This window comes from Cetorhinus maximus, chromosome 1 (assembly GCF_964194155.1).
Source record: "Cetorhinus maximus chromosome 1, sCetMax3.hap1.1, whole genome shotgun sequence".
Taxonomy (NCBI): Eukaryota; Metazoa; Chordata; class Chondrichthyes; order Lamniformes; family Cetorhinidae; genus Cetorhinus; species Cetorhinus maximus.
Window position 1 is genome coordinate 20033276 of NC_135879.1, and position 18736 is coordinate 20052011.

General features: G+C 43.4%; 1 protein-coding gene and 1 long non-coding RNA gene across 5 annotated transcripts in view; one reads left to right on the forward strand and one right to left on the reverse strand.

The window, feature by feature from the left end:
• Positions 1 to 11542: 11542 nt before the first annotated feature.
• LOC144678682 (uncharacterized) lies at positions 11543 to 14462 on the reverse strand. The gene is made up of 2 exons (XR_013576160.1): positions 13975 to 14462; positions 11543 to 13768 (listed from the first exon to the last, which is right to left on the reverse strand). It is a non-coding gene; the product is annotated as an uncharacterized LOC144678682 (long non-coding RNA).
• A 2960-nt stretch (positions 14463 to 17422) lies between these two features.
• LOC144678686 (uncharacterized protein KIAA0232-like) overlaps positions 17423 to 18736 on the forward strand; it is an 89340-nt gene continuing 88026 nt past the window's right edge. For 2 of the 4 annotated variants that reach the window (XM_078538477.1, XM_078538514.1), the window contains exon 1: positions 17423 to 17715. The gene's annotated coding sequence lies outside the window, so the exon portion shown is untranslated. Of the gene's footprint in view, positions 17716 to 18400; positions 18444 to 18736 lie in introns of those variants that run through there. The other 2 variants (XM_078538487.1, XM_078538496.1) reach the window with 2 other exon arrangements.

Sequence of the window (18736 nt, forward strand, 5' to 3'; positions counted from 1 at the left end):
TAACCACAGATGCTGGACACACTCAAAAACACGCAATTTTCCATTATGCAATAAAATTTGAAACTAATTACAAAGATTTTTGCTGGGAATTTGCAATATTATGGAGGTCTGCCAGAACTTCTGTCAGTATTGCCTGCCCTAATGAAATACCTCCAATCTGACAGATTTTCCAGATTCAAAGCAATATAAACATTGTCCTGGGCTTCTGGCGGCATTTCTGCCTTTATTAGAAGCCTGCCTGAAAGAGTCACCAAATGGCTGCAGCAGGTCTTGGGCACCAGCCATGTAGTGTACTTGGTCATTTATGGAGTGGGCCACACATTTGCATTTTGTTTTACAATGCCCTCAACCTATGCAAATTGCTACCCTGTGAATAGGGTGAGGTATTTCCATTATTTACATGTGTTTACAATGCATCCACCCACATTTTACAACCTTTGTCATTTCTGTGGAAAAAACTGACCTCAAAGAGAATTTCCTGATCATGCAAGTTGGGGTTATGCCAGAAGGTTGGTGCATCTTCAGTAAAAAAATCTGCCCTTTATGTATATTACTTTGTTAAAACCTTTTTTTTTCAAATCTCACAACAAATGGATCAGATCCAAGCTCTGCAGTGCTGCCACGTCCAGTTGTGAATGGGGGACAAGGAAACAACTAATGGAGGAGGCAGCTCAACAAACATCCCCACTCTCATTGATGGCAGAGCCCAGCACGTCAGTGCAAAAGATGAGGCTGAAGCATTTGCAAACACCTTTATTGAGAAGTGCTGAGTGGGTGATCCATCTCAGCCTCCTCCTGAGGTCTCCACCATCGTAGATGCCAGTCTTTAGCCAATTCCATTCATTCCAAATGATATCAAGAGATGGCTGCACACTGAATACTGCCAAGATTATGGACCCTGAAAACATCCAAGATGTAGTACTAAAGCCTTGTGCTCCAGAACTAGCTACACCCTAGCCAAACTGTTCCAGTACAGCTACGACATTGGCATCTACTCGACAATGAGGAAAATTGCCCAAGTATGTCCCACCACAAAAAGCAAGATAAATCCAATCTGGCCAATTACCGCCTCATCAGCCTACTTTCAATCATCAGTAAAGTGATGGAAGGTGTCATCAAGAGTGCTATCAAGCTGCACTTACTCAGCAAAAGCCTGCTCCTCTATGCTCAGTCTGAGTTTGAGCAGGGCCTCCTTATTTCAGCCTTGGTCCAAACATGGATGAAAGAGCTGAATTCCAGAGATGAGGCAAGTGTGATTGCCGTTGATATCAAGGCAATACTTGACCAAGTGTGCCATCAAGGGGCCCAAGCAAAATTGAAGTCAATGGGAATCGGGGAAAACTCTCCTCTGATTGGAAGCATAGCACCAAGGAAGATGGTTGTGGTTGTTGCAGGCCAATCTACTCAGCCCCAGGACGTTGCTGTATAAGTTCCTCAGCCTTCAGCTGCTTCCCCAGAACACAAGGTCAGAAATGGGGATGTTCACTGATGATTGTAGTGTTTAGTTCCATTCACAATTCCTCACATACTGAAGTGGTCCGTGTCTACATGCAGCAAGACCTGGGCAACCTTTAGGCTTGGGCTTATAAGTGGCAAGTAACATTTGCACCACACAAGTTCCAAGCAATGGCTTTTCCCAACAAGAGAGAATCTATGCACCACCCTTTGGCATCCAATGACATTACAATGCCCCCCATTATTAACATCCTGGGGGTTAATATTGATCAGAAATTTAACTGAACCAGCCAAATAAGAGCAGGTCAGAAGCTGGGAATTCTGCAGCAAGTAACTCATTTCCTGTCTCCCTAACCTTTTCACCATCTACAAGGCACAAGTCAGGAATGTGACAGAATACTCTCCACTTGCCTGGATGAGCGCAGCTCCAATAGCACTCAAGAAGTTCAACACCATCCAGGAAAAAGCAGACTGCTTCATTGGCACCCATCAACCACCTTAAACATCCACCGTGGGTGCACAGTGGCAGCAGTTTGTACCATCTACAAGATGCACTGCAGCAACTTGCCAATGGTCCTTCACAGCACCTTCCAAACACAAGACCTCCACACCTAGAAGAACAAGGGCAGCAGACACATGGGACACTACCACCTGCAACTTCCCTTTCAAGTCACACACCATCCTGTCTTGGAACGATATCACAGGTACAATCCTGGAACTCTCTTCCTAGCAGCACTGTGGGTGTACCTACACTAGATGGACTGGAGGGTGGCGGTCCAACATTACCTTCTCAAGGGTAATTTGGAATGGATAATAAATGCTGGCTTTACTAGCAATGCTCACATCCCATGAATGAATTAGAAGTGAAGAGCTTAGAGATATTTTTTCAAAATTGAAAATGAACATGGAGGCAAAGTTTTTCTTGAAATTATCTAAAATGTATTGATAAAATGCAAAAAAATATTCCAAAGGAAATTTACACAATACAATATTCAATGAACAATGCATACATACATCTATAAAATCAGGTGGAAAATTTTAATCGCAGCAAGCATCATGTTAGACATATCTATTGTAAGGGGCTTAGATTAAGAGTTTCAACAAAGAGCAATTGGTGAAACATAGAGCTTGAGTGACCTCAACCTCAGTACCTCTGGCTGTGTTAGTAGGCACCTCCATTTCTCGGTGCAGAAACCAAGATATATAACAGCCATTCATAGTTTTTCCACCCCCCCATCAAGGGTGGTGGTGGGTGTGGGGTTCATTAAACAAAGGAACAATAGATGACAGTTGCAGCGCAGTTTTAAGAAGCTATCCCCATTACAGTCACATCATACGCCCATAAAGCATTTTGGCAGATGGACACTAAATTAAAAAGCAACATGGAATATAGACACTGTATCTTCACAAAATGGACTTCAGAAAGTCAGGGGATTTCTTTCACGGTTTCTGCACAGACATGGCTGGACATTTTGGGAAGTCACCTAAAATATAAATGGCCTGCCAGGTGGTGCTTGATTACCCCCTCACCATTTCAAAAGGAGAGATTTTAAATGATAATGGCTGCTAGATTGGCTGCTCCATGAAGACAGAATTTCAAATAAAGTCTTTCAGTGAGAATGATTAAAGCTGGAATGTTGATGGGGCATCAACACTTCCCCACTGTGAATCAATTATATTGGCTTCAACCCATTGTGTGGACAATAGAATACATTAGTACCGTCATCACATGACTGTAACTGGCTGGAGAGGAAGCCAAAACCTCGTTAATCCACAAGAGCAGCCCACCAAGGCAGTCTGGGACCAGCACCTCAAAAGGACAGATCTCTCCCAGGAAAGGAAAAAAACCCTGCCTTGAAAAGACTGTCATATCAGGCAGTGAAGAAAGCCTAATTCATTTTACCTGCAAGATTATATTTTTCTTCACCACAGAGGCTCGACCGCAATTTTGACTGTAAAGCCAGAAACTTCCAACCTCTATTTGTCTTCAAGGAACCAAAGGAGGATCCTTCAGGCTTGCAACATTTTCAACCACCATCTTAAGGACAGTTTAACCAAGTGACCTGCTCCCTTTTACTCTGTTTTACTTTTCTAGTGATCTAAGTGCAGATTACACCTCTTGAAATCAATTTTTCTTGTGTGTGTGTTTGCATTTGTGTGTGTATGTGTGGGGGGTGGGTGTTTATTGCACTTACATTTCAGGTGTTGTGAGAAATAAAAATCTATCCTTTCTTTAGATTTAAACTTACAAAAAAGCCTGTCCATGTCTGTTCTTTAAAGTCACAGCACTCAAGGGGTTAAAGCACTCTCTCTTTCTCTAAAAATACATCTTGTTGTTGTCAGGCAAGAGGCAAGAAAAAGGGGAAAATTATTCCACGTCACTTCCCATACATAACTGTCAGATAAACTCAAATAAATTTGTATGTCCAACAATAGCCAGTGGAGGGAAACTGTGAACAGCAAAATATACATTAAAAACAGCAAGTACCTTTAAGAGTAAGGACTTAACTTGCAATATACATTTGAAATGGACTTGGATATAACAACCTCCATTGTACAATGAAGGCACTCAACTATCTTTCGACCATCTCACTCAGACCCACCTCTCTCAAGCCCCTCACTACGTTTTGCTGTGAGACTTACTCTCAAAAACCAGTTAGATGACTTAATTTCATCCAATGCAATATTAAGAAGACACTGTTGTTGGCCCCTGCCACAAATTCCACTCACTTGGCACTGATTCCATTCCTCTCTGTGGTCATTCTATCAGGCTGAACCAAACAGTTTGCTACTTCAGAATCCTACTCAACCCCAATATTGTCTCCATCACAAAAACTATTTGTTTCCATTTCTAAAATATCAAAAGCCTCCAACTTTACCTCATCTTTCAAAAACCAAAACCCTCATATATGCTTTCATCATCTCCAGACTCAAATCCACCAGCATTTTCCTTATTGGCAGCTTCGATAAACACCAGTTATCCAAAACCCTGCTCCACATACCCTGTATGTTTACTAATCCGACTTGCCTCTCACCCCAGTCCTTGTTGATCTACAATGACTTGTTGGCTCCAAGCACCTTAGGTTTAAAATTCTAATTTTTAAATCCCCCCCATGGCCTTAGCCATCCTGTCATCACTCCTTCCTCCAGCCTTAAATCCCTCCTAAACTGTTTTTCTCACATCTCCAATCTCTTTTTCCCATCATTGATAGCACAGCCTTCAGCCTCATGGGTCCTACTGTATGGAAATCCTCTCCTAAATATATTGTTTTTTAAATTCTTTCATGGGATGTGGGCGTCATTGGCTAGGCCAGCATTTTTAATGCCCAATCCTAATTACCTTTGAGAAGGTGGCGGTGAGCTGCTTTCTTGAGCCGCTGCAATCCATGTGGTGCAGGTACACTCACAGTGCTGTTAGAGAGGGAGTTCCAGGATTTTGACCTAGCGACAGTGAAGGAACGGTGATATAGTTCCAAGTCAGGGTGGTGTGTGGCTTGGAGGGGGACTTGCAGGTGGTGGTGGTCCCATGCATCTGCTGCCCTTGTCCTCCTAGTTGGTAGAGGTCATGAGTTTAGAAGGTACTGTCGAAGGAGCCTTAGCGAGTTGCTGCAATGCATCTTGTAGAAGGTACACACTGCTGCCAATGTGCATCGGTGGTGGATTGAGTGGATGTTGGAGGTGTGGATATAGTGCCAATCAGACGGGCTGCTTTGTTTCGGATGGTGTTGAGGTTCTTGAGTGTCAATGAAGCTGCACCCATCCAGGCAAGTGGAGGGTATTGCATCATATTTCTGACTTGTGTCTTGAAGATGATGGACAAGGTTTGGGGTGTGAAGTGGTGAGTTACTCTCCACAGAATTCCCAGCCTCTGACCTGCTCTTGTAGCCACAGTATTTATATGGCTGGTCTAGTTGAGTTTCTGGTCCGTGGTAACCCCAGGATGTTGATAGGGGATTCAGCGATGGTAATGCCATCTCTTTTGGATTCTCTTTTGTTGGAAAGGTCTTTGCCTGGTACTCGTGTAGCATGAATGTTTCTTGCCACTTATCAGCTCAAACCTGAATGCTGTCCAGGTCTTACTGCAGATGGGCAAGGGCTGCTTCAGTATTTGAGGAGTTGCAAATGACGCTGAACATTGTACAATCATCAACGAACATCCCCACTTCTGACCTTATGATGGAATGAAGGTCATTGATAAAGCAGCTGAAGATGGTTGGGCCTAGGACACTACCCTGAAAAGCTCCTGCAGTGATGTCCTGTGACTGAGATGATTGACCTCTAACAATCACAACTATCTACCTTTGTGCTAGGTATGATTCCAACCAACAAAGAGTTTTCTCCCTGATTCCCATTGACTCCAGTTTTGCTAGGATTCCTTGATGCCACATTCGGTCAACTGCGACCTTGATGTCAAGGGCAGTCACTCTCACCTCACCTCTTGAGTTTAGCTCTTTTGTCCATGTTTGGGCTAAAGCTGTAATGAGGTCATGAGCTGAGTGGCCCTGGCAGAACCCAAACTGAGCGCCAGTGAGCAGGTTGTGCCTGAGTAAGTGCTGCTTGATTGGCACTGTTGATAACACCTTCCATCATTTTGCTGATGTTCGAGAGTAGACTGATGGGGCAATAATTGGCTGGGTTGGATTTGTCCTGCTTTCTGTGGACAGGACATACTTGGGCAGTTTTCCATATTGCCAGGTAGATGCCAGTGTTGTGGCTATACTGGAACAGCTTGGCTAAGTATGCAGCTAATTCTGAAGCACAAGTTTTTAGGACCATTGAAGGAATGTTGTCAGAAGACTATAGCCTTTGCAGTATCCAGTGCCATTAGCCGTTTCTTAATATCATGCGGTGTAAATCGAATTGGCATCTCTGATGCTAGGGATCTCAGGAGGAGGCCAAGATGAATCATCAACTTGGCACTTCCAGCTGAAGATTATTGCAAATGCTTCAGTCTTGTCTTTTGCACTGATGTGCTGGGCTCCCCCATCATTGTAGATGGGGATATTTGTGGAACCTCCTCCTCCAGTGAATTGTTTAATTGTCCACCACCATTCACGACTGGATGTGGCAGGACTGCAGAGCTTAGATTTGATCCGTTGGTTGTGGGATTACCTAGCTCTGCCCATTGCATGTTGCTTATGCTGTTTGGCATGCAAGTAATCCTGTGTTGTAGCTTCACCAGGTTAACACCTCATTTTCAGTTTTGCCTGGTGCTGCTCCTGGCATGCCCTCCTGTACTCTTCATTGAACCATTGATACCCTGGTTTGATGGTAATGTTAGAATTCGGGATATGCCAGGCCATGAGGCTACAGATTGTGGTTGTATACAATTCTGCTGCTGCTGATGACAGCACCTCTTGGATGCCCAGTTTTGAGTTGCTAGATCTGTTCAAAATCTATCCCATTTAGCACAATGGTAGGCTGTTGCTTGACTAGAATGGGGGACAGCTCTCCCACTTTTGCCAAAAGCCCCCAGCTGTGACTAAGGAGAACTTTGCAGGGTTGACAGGGCTGGGTTTTCTGTTGTGGTTTCTGGTGCCCAGATCGGTGCTGGGTGATCCATCCTGTTTCATTCCTTTTTGTAGTGGTTTTCATACAACTAGGCCATTTCAGAATCAACCACATTACTGTGGGTCTGGAGTCACATGTAAGCCAGGCCAGGGAAGAATAGCAGGTTTCCTTCTCTAAAGGGCATTAGTGAACCAGATGGGTTTTAAAGAAATTCATTAGCTGCTGTGGTGGGATTTGAACCTGTGACCCACAGCATTAGCCTGAGCCTCTGGATTACTGGTCCAGTGACATTGCCACTATGCTACCACCTCCCTCCCCCTCCTTAAAACAAAATCCTCAAAACCCATCTTTGATAAAAATTTTGGTCCTTTTTTAATACATTTTTCTTTTATTTCCTGTGTCTCTATGAAGAGCCTTGAAGCTTTTTAAATATATTAATAACACTATATAAATATATTTGATATGGATTTTTTTCAGTAGCTCCACTCGCAATATGGCTTTTCCTCTGATTTGGGTGAAAATTGGAATACTTTTTTGCTCCCCAAGTGCATAGGTCCAAGCACTTGTGTGTTATGTTGATGAGCTCTGTGCATATTGGACATTCTGCAGCCACTGGCTCTCAGCATCTTGTCATCTTGGGGACCAGTGCACAATGCACACAGCATTGTTTGGGGCATCTTTAATGACATTTTTGGCCCCATAGTATTTTCCAATTGATCTTTAAATATTATAGATTCTGGCTTGCACATTGATGGTGTCACATGAAAATGAATGCTACATAAAAGTGTCGACTCTCAGGTTGCTTCTAAAGGACAGTTTCGATACATGAAACAGGACCACAGTTAACTTGAGAAACACAATTAGGTACTCCCTTTAATGACATTTAGGATATAGTTCAATACATTCTACTTCAAAGACCCCATCCCATCATGCTAGCTGCTTCAAGATTGCACGTTTGGGCTTTTTCCACAATACCGTTGCAAGTAAAGTAAATGCAATGGCACTTACAAAAAATAATTATAATTCAGGATTATCACCCTTTAACTGTTACTTTTAAAAATTTAAACTTCTTTACATTTCCTTGGTATTGTGCAATCAATTGCCATTTACCTTGTTTTGTACTATATCCACTGCCCAGTAATAATTTTGGCTGAGATTTTTTTTTTAATTTCATATTTGCCCCTTATAGTAAACATGTGAGATCTCATATTTTAAGACTGGATATGAATCCACGCCCCAAAGATGAAAATAGAAGCATTTTAATCCATGCATCAACCAGTTTCCAAGCTAAAGTATGCAGAATTTATAACAGAAATCCATCGCATGCCCCAAGGATTTAGCAAACAATAACAAGCTGATTCTTCACTGATCTTCACTAATACTTTGCCAGAGGAAATATTCATGTTTAATGATGCCATATAAATAGCCCTATTGTCTGCAACAATCAGTAATAATGACATTCAAATGACATTGCGTGCACTGGGACAACTGTGCACATGCATGGGACCTGAGGCAACGAGACTGATATTCAGTAACTATATCACAGTGCCAGTGTGTCTGCTATCTGGAGTTAAGCACGGGGTTTTGGTAGAGTTAAATGCAGGGCTTTGGTAGTAAGGTAGTTATATATTAAGTGTCACAAGAGCATGAACAACTAACAGAGAAATACATCATCACCAATCATGACATTTAATTTACATACTCCAAAACTCAGGCTGTCCTGATAACATGGCAAGATACAAATCATTATATTCACTACATTCAAGGGGCTTATTTATGTTATTCCAAATATAATTAGCTCTAAGCCAATTCGAACAAACATCACAGAATATAAAAATGAAGATTATTATTCATCTGTCATAAAGACTGCTAAGTCATGCAAGATAGAGAATCCCTAACAAATGTATGGGAGGGGAAGGAATTTCTGTGGATTTCTCCCCAGAGTACAGTCACACCTCAAAAGAAACGACAGTGCAGGAAAGGGGAAAAACATGACTGTTCATCAGCAGGGCAGGCTGAACTGAGGGAAAATCGAGGATGTCTTGCAGACACTCGTCCTATCCAATAGCAACAATATACTTCATACCTGTGACGATGAGGAGAAAGGCTATGGGGTGGCAGTAACAATGCTGACCTAGGCACCACAAGCAGAAGTTTGTCCAAAGGTCAGAAAAGCAGAATAGGTACATAGTATAGAAAATTCAAATATTAGGGGATAGCGTGCTCTGCATTCATGAATGAAGGGTCCGGAAGGATGTGCTGCCTCCCTAGTGCCAGGGTAAGGAATATCTCAAAGCAGCTGGAAAGGAATTTGGGAGGCGAAAGGTCTAGTTGTCCTGGTCCTTGTTAAGAGTGAAATAAGAAACAATGACCCTTAACTTTCTCATTACTTACTGGCATTCCGGTAGTGTAACCTGCAAGTTGTGTGTCGGGACCCCGCAGAAGTCTCAATCCACGCATGTGCGCGCTAAAAGCATGCTGCATTCGAACTTCCAACTCGGGATTTTTGACCGCAACAGCATGTTGGAAGGACTTCTATTTAAATTGATGTCACAGTGCTAACTTTGCATAGATGCCCTGGTGATAAGGCAAGTATTTACATGGATTTCTTTACACACTTTCATTCTTGGTCTAGGCAAAATACTGTGGATGCTGGAAAAACTCAGCAGGTCCGACAGCATCTGTGGAGAGAAAAACAGAGTTAACGTTTCGAGTCCGTATGACTCTTCAGGTTTGAAGAAGTCACATGGACTTGAAACGTTAACTCTGTCTTTCTCTCCACAGATGCTGTCAGACCTGCTGAGTTTTTCCAGCATTTTTTGTTTTTGTTTCATTCTTGGCCTAACTGCAGTGAAGAGAGGCAGCAGACATTTTGGAAAGATTCTTTAGGTGGGTGAATTTCTTTATATATTTTTAAAAGATGTTGAAAGTAGGACTAATGTGTAGGAAGTGTAAGAAAGATAGAAATGCTATTCTTTTCACAACCTTTCCATGCAATTTTGCTGTTTGTTCTATTTAAAATGTCCTTTTTTATTTAACAATGTAAGCTTGACTCATAGAAGTGTCTATGTTTCAGCTAAGGTAATTTTATAAAATATGTTTACAATGCATTTTAAGGCAGTGTGTTGCATTTCTGTTTTAAGAATTCCTTTAATGCAATGTTAATCCTTAGAAACCTCTTAAGTAGTTGATGTATGTGAAAAGGAGTTCTGCTTTCAGTTACAATTATGTAATTTGGCTATTTCATATGCTTTAGAAAAATGTAACGCTTAAAAATACATATGCAAGCCTTCTGTAAGCTGATGTGAACTTTCTCTCCAACAGGTATTTAAGAATCTAATGCAGATTTCAAACTTGATCTGGAGTCATGTTCAACAACTGGTACATCACAATTGCTGCGCTGCTTATTAAAACCAATCTACTTTTGTTGAAGGCTCAACGTAGGCAAAGGGACCATGAGGAGAGTCAGGCAACATGTGTGCTTGCTGAGAAAGCAAATCAATTAGCCCCCTCCCCAAAGCAAAGGACGTCATATGACATGATGTCAGAGGAGCAGTGTGTCAGGAGACTACGTTTCAGCAAGGAAACGATGAGAAACCTCTGAAATGTTGAAGGAAGACCTGAAGCCCAAATTGAAATGCCATACACTGCCTCAACACATTGGGGATGAAACTCACGACAGTACTGAATTTTTTTTTGCATCTGAGTCTTTTCAACATGGGATTAGTGACATGTGCAACATTTTGCAGAATGCTGCGAGGGCCTGCATTCACCAGACAATTGAGGCAATTTTTCATCGGGCTTTGGAGTTTATTAGATTTGACATGTCCCCTATGAGGATGAAGGAGATCAATCACATTCTACAAGATTGCTGGTTCCCCAAAAGTGATTGGGGCTGTCGATGGAACGCATATTCCATTGAAGGCACCAATAGATGAGACTGTTTCATTCACCAAGGGGTCCCATTCACTGAATGTGATGATAGTGTGTGATGCCCAAATGAGGATCCTCAGTGTGAATGCAAACAACCGGGGAAGCGCCCATAACTCATTCATCCTGGCAAACTCAAAGTTGCACCAAGCCATGATATCACCACCAGTAATTACAGGATGGCTACTGGGTGATAAGGGATATCCACTGAGAACGTGGTTTAGGACACTATTTCAGACAACCACCAATGAAGCACAGGAGCAATACAACCATGCAACGTGTCAGGTGGTGGGGAGGACAATTGGACTTCTAAAGTCACATTTTTGATGTCTGGACAGGTTAAGGGGCATGTTACAGTACGCAACTGTGATAGTCTCAAAGATTGTTGTAGTATGTTGTGCTTTGCACAACTTTGCCCTCCAACAAGAACTGAACCTTCACCCCGAAGATGACTTGGGGTCTGAAATGGAGGAGCTGGACAATGCAGACATGCTTTCTGGAGCACATGAAGAAGCCCAGGCTCCAGCTGCTGCCAGGGCAGCTCAAGATTGCCTGGTCGCTTCTGCTTTTGGGCATTGAACTTTGGAAGTTCACAATGTGTCTCTGCCTCCCTTCGCTCCAAAATAAGACAAGGGAACTGTTATGGTAAAGTTAAAACAAAAGTTTCATTTTATTTGTAAAATGTAAAAATATTGAGGTAGTTATTATTCAAAATGTCATATTGCAGCTGCTGAAGTTAAAGGTCACTGTATTGTCAAAAATTTAAGATTTTGTATTTTTTTTACATGATTTTTGTGAATGTTTTTCATAAAACTTTACAGACTGCTATAAATGTGTAATTACAACATCAAAAACACAACTCTTAAATCGAAGATAACTATAATGGAATAACATAACTCAAACAACTGGAACATTTTTAAATGAATATACTAATAAAGAACTCAAACCAAAAAATAAATCAAATGTAAAAAACAGTTTACAGTCGTCAGTGGTCAAAAGCGCAATAAATGAAAAGCAATGAAAAAAACAAAGAAAATATCCATCATGAAGAAAAGGGGGGTGGATGAGGTAGAGGAGGCAGTGTTGGAAGTAGAGGAGAGGGACTCTCATGCCTTCTGCTTCATCCCCCTGACGTAACCTCCTGTGTCTCAGGTGCATGCCCAGCAGCTGGATTATCTAAATGGGGCGGCTGCTGGGCAGAAGGTGCAGGTGCTGCAACGTTATTAGTAGCAAATGTCTGTGAACTTAGTGGCTCCGGGACAGAGGGTGCAGCTGCAGGTGTTACAATTTTAGTTTGAGTTTCTGTCAGATTCTGTGCTATTGCATAAGCTCATTCTGCCTGAGAAATTTGCACATGCCGAGTACTGACCTCAGTCAATCTTTGCAGATGCTGGCAAACATCTGTTAAGGCCTGGTATTGCAGTTGTGAATTGGCCTCACAACTTTCACCCCTCTGTACCAGATCCTGATATAGGCGGTCAAGCAAGAACTCAGCATCTTACTCATCACCTGCATGGGCCACAAGTTGCCTGTGTGGTTGTGGAGTTGGGGGAGACTCTGCTGCCAATACTGCAGTCTCCTTACCTCCTGAAGGTTCTGAGTGCCCTCCCTCCATCACAGCAGCCACATCCCCCTCCCCAACCGCCATTAAATTTAGCGTCAACATAGGACTTTGTACAGCATCACCTGCAAAGTCTGAAATTTCACCCTCCTGCAAGGCCTCTCCCCCCCACTTGGCTGCAGCTACAATGCTGCATTGCTGCAATGTACTCATCTTCGTTACATCCTGACCTCTTTCAGTTAAATCTGCTGCTGCACCAAACTCACTTGCTTTGGCGTCTGATTATGACTGCAGCATTTGTGAGAGCAAAATAAGCACAATTATTTTTGGTAACAAATTAACTGCCATCTTGATGGCGTGAGTACTCAGCTTTTTTTTACCTCCGCTTATCCCCACATCTGTTATGCCACTGTTTATCATGGGTTTGGAGAAACCCATCGGCCTCCATACATGCTCCTCCTGTTCAGTTAGATCCTTAATGTACGGCAGCCACCCTCCAGTCCATGAGCGCTCCCCAGCATTATCGGCCAGCTTTATTTAAAGAAATAAATTGAATTTTTTGCTTAAAAAAAGTGACTGTCCTGTGACACATTTTACGACTTCTGGAGGCAGATGAAAGCTTATACCCAGGGGGACTTTTTGTTCCATTATAACACTTATGATAAAGTCAGAGCCATCTCCAAGGTAACTGCACTTTGCGACACTTCTCAAAGTTAGCAAGGAAACTGCATGGTCTTATCAAGATTGGATGGAACTAGTTCATTGCATCTCCAAGGCACCTATTTTTTGACACCTCTCAAAAGTTAGCAAAGAAACTGTACTGTCTTATCAATATAGGATGGAACTAGTTCATTGCATCTCCAAGGCAATTATATTCTTCACACCTCTGTATTGTCTTATCAAGATTGGATATAACTGGTTCAAAGTATTTCCATGGCAACTACATTTTTGACACCTCAAACTTAGTATACAGAACAAAAATTTCTGAGCCTTCTTAATTTTTTGCAGTCACAAACTGGGATTTTAAGTTTCAGAAATTACTTTATGTATTCAGATATATACAGACCTTGGCTGAATGCATTAAGTCATTCAGTTTCTTACGGCACTGATCCACTGTCCTAGGCACAATGCTGTTAGCATTCAGAACTGCTGCAACCTGTTTCAAGCCATGCTCTGAAGTTTCCTTGGAGGCTTAGATTTTCCTTGCCCTAGGATGTACACGCACCTTTCTTCCACCTTATTTAAAATATTCAATTCCTCATCTGTGAAGTTTTGACTCTTCTTCACCACATTGTCACGAGTTGCCCTTTTCTAAATGCAAAGATTAATATTTTTAAGCATGCTACACTTAGTCATTTAACATTACAGATTTAAAATAAGAAAAATTAAGTTAACTTATAAATCTTGACTAAAAATTATATCCAATCATTAAAAGAAATTAAATAATTACACTTCGAATGAGTCAATAACTGCATTAACAGTTTAAAAGAAATAGCAAAAAAAAAGCTGGGAAATACCTTTAAAATTATGGAGAGTCCTTGGGTTTTCACCTTGTCTCTTTAAAACTCTTCTGTCAAATGCTGCCCTCACAGGGCGTTCCCCGCTCTGGTTGTGTCATTGGGGGCGTGGCTTCACCCGAGTTGCCCTTTGCTGGGGCCAGTGAGAAGTCCTTCGATGCAGGCCCCAAGCACCTCTTGGGATCGGAATGGTCGGCATAAATTTGCAGTGCAGGTAAGTACATATTTTTTTGTTGATTTGCGGCGGGCCATCACTTTCTGATGACAGTAGGAAGTTATGGCCCAATGTATTCATATTGGAAGAGTACGGTGCAGGCTCACCAAAAGGATACAGAGGCTTAAAGGTTTAAATTATGAAGGCAGGTTGCATAAGGCTAGTTTGTACTTCAAGTTTTGAAGGTTGACTAAATCACCCATCAAGCTACTTGATGCAGAGCGACCATTTCCGCTGGTCGGGGAACAAGTGGGCACAATCTTGAAATTGGATCAATTGAAATTTTCAAAACCAAGATCGATATAGTATTGTTAAGTAAGGGTATTAAGGGATTGTAGAAATAAGCAAAGTTCCTTGCAAGCTGTGCAGGTGCATGGTTTCTCAATGCTCAAATGTACTGTGTAGGGAACAAGCCACGTACAATGTTCCCTTTAAGATGTGCATGTGCATGGCTGCATGTCAATCTTAAAGGGACCACATAGTGCAACAAGCTGTTGTGCACAGCAAACAAAAATTATAGGGACACTGGAGCTAAGGCAGGTACAGGTCAGCCATGATCTAACAGAAAGGCAGGGTAAGCTCAAGGAGCTGAATGGCCAACTCCTGTTCCACAAGGCATAAAATTTGAGATTGCATATTATAATTGTACAATTTACTTTTTCAGCACTAAGCTTAAAAGAATACAATTTAGGATTATTAATACAGTGGGTGTACACAAAGTAGAGCAGAAAAAAACTGGCTGGTCCATCAAGTCTGTTTAAACAGTCATGATAAAACTCAGCATCATCATGTCTCGTGGGACGTTCTGACTTGTAGTGATGTAATCTCCTGGAAGAGGCAAAAATCTATTGAGAGATGTTAGGCTAGTTCGTAAGTTAAAGAAAATCTGGGAAATCTTTTTATGACCCACGTTCCACAGCATCAAATTGACTTTGAGGTTAATACCCAATGTCCCATTTTCTTTTTGTACACAGTGATATCAGGCACAGTAAGGAACCCTTCCAGCTCTTTCTTGAACTGTTACAGAATACTCACACTTGCCACATGACCCTGTAACTTGTTCCAAGTGTCGACAACAATTTGCAAAAAGAAAAAAACTCCTGACTCTTTAATGTCCGAGTGAAAATTACTCATGGACAGCATCATGGGTAGATCTGAATTATTTTAGGTAAATAATTAAAATGCAACAATGCAAGATAATAATTTTAAATACAAATTGTAACGATGCACAAATTGCAGGGTGGTCTCGGCAATCTCTCTGCGCTTTTGATGGCTTAATGAAATACTAAGAACATATCTCCAAAGCAAACTTTATTGTAGGTGCAGTAATGGTAAATTATTTTCATTATCTGCATTTGGCAATTCAACCTTGTGCATAAATCAAAACTTTTCTGCCATTAACAAAAATACAACCTGTTGCAGCTGTGTATATAAAAGTCTAATTATGTATTTAACCCATGTGGCAGGCAACTAAATCCCTCCTTGGCTTTTGAAAGGGTGCAAAGGAGATTTACCAAAATGGTTCCAGGAATGAAGGATTTTAATGACAAGGGTAAGTTGGAAATGTTGGAGTTGTTTTCCTTGATAGAGGTACACAAGGTTATGACAGGTTTGGATAAAGTAGACAAAGGAAAGCTGTTGGTACAAGGACTGGGGGACACAGAGTTAAGGTTTTGGGCAAGAGCTTTGGGGGGGGGGGGTTGGGAGATGTGAGGAAGAGCTTTTTTAAAAAAATATAGCTTGTGATAATAGCATAAAAGCAAAAAACTGCAGATGCTGGAAATCCAAAACAAAACTACCTGGAAAAACTCAGGTCTGACAGCATCTGCGGAGAGGAATACAGTTAACGTTTGGAGTCCGTATGACTCTTCACCAGAACGATCTGGAACTCTCTGCCGACGACGGTGGTGGAAGCGAGGACCATGAATGATTTCAAAAGGAAACTGGATGGGCACTCGAGGGGAAATAAACTTAACAGGGTTAACAGAGATAATAGTGGGGGAAATGGGACCGATCCACAGAGAGTCCAGCCCGCATGGACTCAATGGCCTCCCCTGTGCCCTAATGACTTCCAAGGTTCTAAATGCTGAACTTACTGCCCCCACCCCCCCCCCTCCTCTTGGTAGGTAACAGTTCGACAAAAGCCCATTTCCAAAGAAGCCAAGAGCAGTTTTTAAAAGAGAGGAAAAAAAAATCAGACCCACATGTTCACTAGTACTGAGTACCAGTGAGCTCACAATTGCAGCCATAGCAACTCTCCACCATTAAACCTGCCTGTTTTATAGTACCCACTTAACACAAGAAATAAAAGACTGGGACAAAACTCCACCACCAAAGGTAAGGCCAACGTGCATTACTCACCTGCAACACACGTCGTCTGTATCTGGGATACCGCTAACAAATAGTCAGGAGGAGTATAACAGACCTGCGTGGGGTTAACTCAGCCAGGCGCTTCATCAAGGCTGCTAATCGGCCCGCCTTTTGCTTTATTTTGACGTGCACCACTCTCAATAAACACGCACATTTCAGCGGACCCCCAGATCTTTGCGACTAATTTTATTCGGAGGTGATTCAAAACCAAGATGTTTAACATTTCTCGCTGCATGTTCGTGAGAACCTGACGCGTTAATACCGAATTTATGACATTCAGTCGTTTGGCGCATTTCCCCATAATTTGTCAAGAAATCCACAACAAAATATCTTTCAAAACCTCCCGCTCGCGTTATTTTATTTGACTGCTGGATGCCGGAAAAAATAAGTCAACACCCCCAGGACAAGTGATGTCCTGAACACATCCATACTATAAATATATATATATATACACACACAATAAAAAGAAAGCGTTCAGTGAGCAACCAACCGACAAAACCAACTGCCCGCGCGTCGACCTCCTCCCTCACAGTACAGCCCAGCCTAGCCCGCGGAAGAAGACCTGGCCGGGCCTGCGGGGAGGGAGGCGTGGTGCGGCTGGGCGCGTGCGGATCTGCATTGTCCGGTTTTCCTCCCTGGGGCCGGCGCCTTCAGCCTGCGCGGTGACGTGCACGAGCGGCGGAGTGATCGACTTGCGAGGGAAGGGGGCGGGGAGGGAGAGAGAGAGAGAGAGAGAGAAAGGGGAGGGGAGGAGGAGGACCGTTGCGGGGGGGGGGGGGGGGGGTGGGGGAGGGGGCTAGGCTGGACTGGGCGGTGCTGCGGCGGCGGCGGCCTTGTCGCCTGACTACGTGCTTCCCTTGGCGACGCGGGAGGGGGAGGAGGCCTCTCTCGCGCTCTGTCAGGCTGCGGCTTTCGGCGGCGGCGGCAGCGGGGACAGGGAAAAGAAGGGGGAGGGGGGGAAACGTTAATCGAATCACGAGGACAAGCCGAGAGCAAGCAAGCGAGCAAGACCGCGGGGTAGGGGTAAAAAAAAAAGGGCAATCCCTGCTTGCCAACAGCCGGACACACATACACACACTCAGAGAGAAAGAGAGAGAGAGAGAGATCGGGGCCGCACAACCTCATCCTGCCTCCTTGTAAGAGGGGAAGAAATCAAGGTAACAGTCAGCGGAGGCCAGGCCGCCTCACAACTGCTCCTCTCACCGGTTGACGCACCGTTAGGGACGGGGGTGAGGAAAGGGGGGAGAGGGGGGAGGAAAGGGGGGAGAGGGGGGAGGAAAGGGGGGAGAGGGGGGAGGAAAGGGGGGAGAGGGGGGAGGGGGGGGGGAATCGTACGTTCTATTGTGGCGAAGTTAACCCCGGTTGTGATGGGGGGCGTGTTTGTGTTTTTAAATGTCAGCCGGCGGCCTCGAGCTGCGTCAGAGCGGTTTAAAAATTCAAAAAAAAAACACCGTTTTAATTCGAGTGACAGGTCGGTCAAGCGTTGGATTTCGATCGCTCCCTGTCAACGGGGGACGCCTGTTTGGGAACGCCAGCGCCTTCTCTTTATATTTATGTGTCCACACATGCGAATTGTCAGTGAGCGATATGGTTTATTGGAATAAGAACAAGTGCGTATGTGTTTGATCCTCCCTCCCTCCTTCTCCCGCTGTGTTTGTCCTTAGCCGCTGGGGCCTCGCTTGAATTAATGGCTATAGTGACAACCTGACTTGATTGCCCTCCTCGGCCATTGTGACGTGTGAGGACGGACGGGACCGTCAGCCAATGGGGAAGTGGGCCGGCCCCCACGTCAGTGCGTCCGCGGCCGCTTCGCGCCAATGGGCTGCGGGAAGGGGCGGGGGCTTTTCCTGGTTCAGGTTCGGTGGAGGAGTCACACAGCGAGAAGGTGGGGTGGGGAAGGAGAGTCAGGGTTTATTTCGATCGGTTTAATTCATTACCAAGTAAAATTTCCGATTGAAACATGCCAGCTTCTTCCCCCCCGCCCCCCTCTTTCCTCTTTGCAAACGCCGCGCCGCGTGTGAACTGTATGAATAATGCGTCATGGCCGGCCTTTTAAATCCTCCATACAGCTCGTAGACTCAGTTAAGCAAAAGGTCAAGTTCAAAAATGAGGGTCGAATGATTTTCTTTGATACATTCGCGTGTTGCCATTTGTAAAGCTCTTTTTTGAATTTTGAAA